The sequence below is a fragment of the Brachionichthys hirsutus genome, unplaced genomic scaffold (assembly GCF_040956055.1).
Source record: "Brachionichthys hirsutus isolate HB-005 unplaced genomic scaffold, CSIRO-AGI_Bhir_v1 contig_200, whole genome shotgun sequence".
NCBI lineage: Eukaryota > Metazoa > Chordata > Actinopteri > Lophiiformes > Brachionichthyidae > Brachionichthys > Brachionichthys hirsutus.
Genome location: NW_027180317.1, coordinates 293,045 through 297,303, shown reverse-complemented (window position 1 = coordinate 297,303; position 4,259 = coordinate 293,045). Strand labels below are relative to the sequence as shown.

General features: G+C 43.1%; 1 non-coding gene across 1 annotated transcript; it reads right to left on the bottom strand.

Moving 5' to 3' along the window:
- Window positions 1-2,526: 2,526 nt before the first annotated feature.
- Window positions 2,527-2,598, bottom strand: trnae-cuc (transfer RNA glutamic acid (anticodon CUC)). Its single transcript has one exon. It is a non-coding gene; the product is annotated as a tRNA-Glu (tRNA).
- Between the last annotated feature and the right edge of the window lie 1,661 nt (window positions 2,599-4,259).

Here is a 4,259-nt window from a genome sequence, read left to right as displayed (position 1 = left end):
AAAAATGCAAGATTCAATGCGCTTTCAGCTCTGCCGGGTGCGTGGCAGATGAGAGCAGTGATTGATTTCCCTTTCTACTGGAAGGAAAGTAATGAAATATGTGATTTCTTAAAAATGCTTCCATAATAGGGGATGCTTCCTTTTTCTCCATTTCCCAGGTGTCGGTAAGTGGTTTTCTGCCCTGGGGGAGCTATCCATGACTCTCATTAGAGACACGGATGTGACCCTGTCTTAAGCACATCATCTGAAACCATGCTTTACTTACAGGACTCACTGATTGCAAGCAAAATCGCTAAGCCTCTGACAGTCATCCGGGCTGATGAATAATACAGCGGTCTCGGGACATCCACCGACTCCACCAGCATGCTACTAATTCCCTCTGTATCAGAGCGCCAGTCGATATGCTCTATGCCAATAGTTTGCTGGTCAGCGACAAATCGGTTTTCATCACTTAAACAACCTGCTGCTGAGAGCAGTCAAAGAAAACATGAAGATTACAACACCATGATAACAGACTACACTGGACACAGCAAACTTCAGCTCACAAAGATGTGGCACAACCACGTTTTCCATTAGACGGGGGTGCAACTACCGCCGGTGACAGGTCGATGATAGCGATTGTATAAGCGATCGATTCCCACAGATTGTGAGCAGGCTAACAGTAGCCCACCAGTTAACAAGATAAGAGACTGTACACAGGCCCAGCTTGCTATTTTCTTTTTGGTCCGCCCTTGAGTGTGGAAAATATGTTCTTTTAACTGCACACTCATGGCTTCCTCTGAACTCACCTCAGGTTAAAAGTGCAGGGATTATTAAAAAAAATGTAATAGGAGATAAATAATTCAATAGTATGGATGGGGAGCATGGGGCAATTGATTGAAAGAATGCCCCACTGATGGAGAATGGGCCTGCTGCTAAGATAAAATAAAAATGTAGCCATGAATATCTCGTCAGTCCCAGCCACGGGATTTAATTTTCATCAATGAGCATTTCTGCTTCAGCTTGAGAAATGTATCATTTATATTCCCATACCAGGTGTAAACGCTGGTGTGCACAACAGAGTGTGTGCGTGTCTGTGTGTGATTGCGTGTTAAATTTGATGTGCAATGTGACTGGGGGGGGGGGGTCTGCTGGAGCGAGAGAATGCATGAAGGCATAACTAACCACACCAAGCCCTGAGCAACTATTCAGGGCTCCAATACAGTTGTTAATCGGTTAAATGACTCATCAGTAACAGGATGAACAGAAAAACAAAACAAATATTTAAGCAACAGTTGGCGTCTAGTCATGGAGAAAAAAAACAACCACAAAGCTGACAAGTAGATTAACACTCTCCCAGTGGCCGTTTAGCTCCACAGAGCAACACAACCCTATTAATCACAGCTTTTGATTGATGACCGCTCCATAGCAGGCATCTCATATTGTATAGCGCACACACACACACACACGCGTATCACATCACTCCAGCCACAGTGCAAGTTCCATCATTGCCTCGGCTCAGCTATCATGTCTTTCTGCAAAACAATACGGCTTTTGCACGCAGTGCAGCAGAGACACATGTAGGGCCCCAGACAGTGTGTCGTTGTCAGCTTGTTACTCATAAATACACTGTGTGTAGCTCTGTAGAGAACAATCTCTTCAGCCACAGAGTGACATTAAGACAACAACACACAAATACTCCCACAAGGCTGTACATGAAAGCATTTGCATCGACCCAACAACACTGTTGTAATACCTTTGAAAGCTTTAGAGCGCTACAGGGAGGCGCAAGTGCTCAGTGTAGGTTTGAGATAATGACCTTGTTTCAGTTGTGATTTCAAACAATTTTACTGCAATGTTTGCGGGGTTATTCCCATTTTGGACTACACAGACAGCGCATGAACATATTTATTGCAACACCTGGAAAACATTAGGTTGTCTCCAACTGTTATTGTGGCAACTATAACATATTAATGGAAGCTGGAAGCAGTAGGTCACAGTCCCAACTAAACAGCTATAGACGAGAGAGGAGGTTCACCTCTGAGGTGAGTTTGGAGGAAGATAATTTATAAAAACACAACTTTTTTATTTTTTATTTACAAAAAGAAGATTCCACAACAAGTGATGCCCTAAGTGGTGACTCCCATGAGAGAAGCTCCCCGGGAGCTGGGCTAATAAGATTAGCTCATTCATTCTAAATTAAATCTTGAGGGAATAAATGTCCAATCAAATTGAAACCACTGAGTGTGTTTCTCCCAACACGAGCAACAAAGAAGAGTCCCCCTGAAGCACGACTCCAGTTGGACCACCTTTTCTGCAGGTCAGAACTGTCTTATCTTGTCCTGGGAATGTTCTTGCTACACTTCTGTTCTATTTAACCGCTTAGAACACACTCCTGTCTTATCAGGCAAGAACAGGGTAGGGTCCCACATCTCCAGGTGTAAACCAGTATCAGCTGACTATCTTGACATCGGCACTGTGCAACCAGCTACCTCATCATAGATAGAATTTATCGCCAAGGAAATTCTGTAAAAGAGTAGACAACAGTTCCCATACCGGGAGTCGAACCCAGGCCGCCTGGGTGAGAACCAGGAATCCTAACCACTAGACCATATGGGACCACATGAGCCCACCTGAACCAGGTGGTCGTTGTCAATAAGTTGTCCTCGATTGATCTTACCTGGAAAAAATAAAGGATCAATAAAGTATTGCCTCCATTGACTTTACCAGCTGTGTGGATTTAAAATAATCCCCTATCAGCAAACAACTGAGAGTGACGACTCAGAAAGATGAGCCCAAAAAGAAGCTGCGGTTCAGGTGAGGGGATCGAACCCAGAACCATCCGAACCATCCGTTTCCTGCGGGCGCCTCCTCTGGAGCGCCCTTCCTCTCTCCGGTCGTCAGCACTCACCGGCGCCGAAGACGGCTCGGCGGATAAAGACAATGTTCAGTGTGCAGGAACGGGGAATCGTAGACCTCACCTTAATGTTGTATCGCTGTTGCTCACCTTAATGTCGTAGTGCTTACCTTACTGTTGTATTGCTTATCTTAATATTGCAGTTTTTTTTTATTTGTTGTAGCGCTTTTTAATTTGTTGTAATGCTTCTATTTGTTGTAGTGGTCTGTACTTCACGGCCACCATACAAAGGACCTTCAAAGTCAAAATAAACGAACCAGGCAGGTTTTGGGGTTACATTATTGGATCTAAATGCATTATATATAACTCGTGGCGTGAATGGCATCATTAATATTCTGTCGAGATTCACAAGTAAGAGCAGCAGTTAAACCTCATCAGCCATGTCTGACCGATGATTTCACGCTTCCGTGTTGAGGTCCAAAAACAAAATGAAAAGCTGCCAACTCACTAAAATCTCCATGGTCGGCAGTTTTTCTTCAAAAGCATGCAAAGTCATATTCATTGTCTAGTAAATTGCCGCTCGTTTCCTTAATAGTGAAATTACATTGAGCTGATTTTATTAACGGAGGTATGAATATCTTATAAAAGTTTCTGTGCATCATTAGAATGGTGTTCAATTTGGTCTGCTACCATACAAACATGTTTTTGACTTAGGTATTAGGAACCATACATCTTCCTGTATTCTGCATGAAAAACACCGATAGTCTTTCCAGTCACAGATCCATACATTTAATCAGCAGCCATTCTGTCTATGTGGGATAAAGTAAGGTTACAAAAATAGCCATTAAATGTGTTTTGCCCACTTGAGCCCAGCTAAACAACCTGTAATACTGACGGATTATGTACAGTGGACAAACCTAGTTTGTTGGCTAACAGCTGTGTATTTACATTCAGCAGTTATGAAGCAAACGTAGCCTTCAATTCTTGTCTGGCTACCTGGTGAACACAATATTCTCTCTCTTTTAGCACTATTTTGGTCTCCACTAAGTCTGGAAAAAAAAATTAAGCTACATTTTATATTATGCTCTGAAACCATGGTCTAACCTTACTGTCAGATCTGTGGCAGAAGGCAGGGACCATAAACGGGAGGTTACTAGAGCGTCACTATGGATTTGTGCCCAATGTGGCTAATGTCAGAGTTTGAAGACACAAAACTAAGAATATAAAAACAAATCATCCCCATGGAGTTGAAGACTTCATTCAATTTCCCTTATTTGTCTCTGTTTTTCCCGCAGATTGTTCGTTTCCATGTCATCCACTTCTTCCTCTGTGGCACCAACCACCAGCGTGTCTTCCTTCACCACATCTATAAGCCTCCTTTTTGGGCTCCTCCTCTCTTGCCTTGCAGCTCAATCCACTTCAT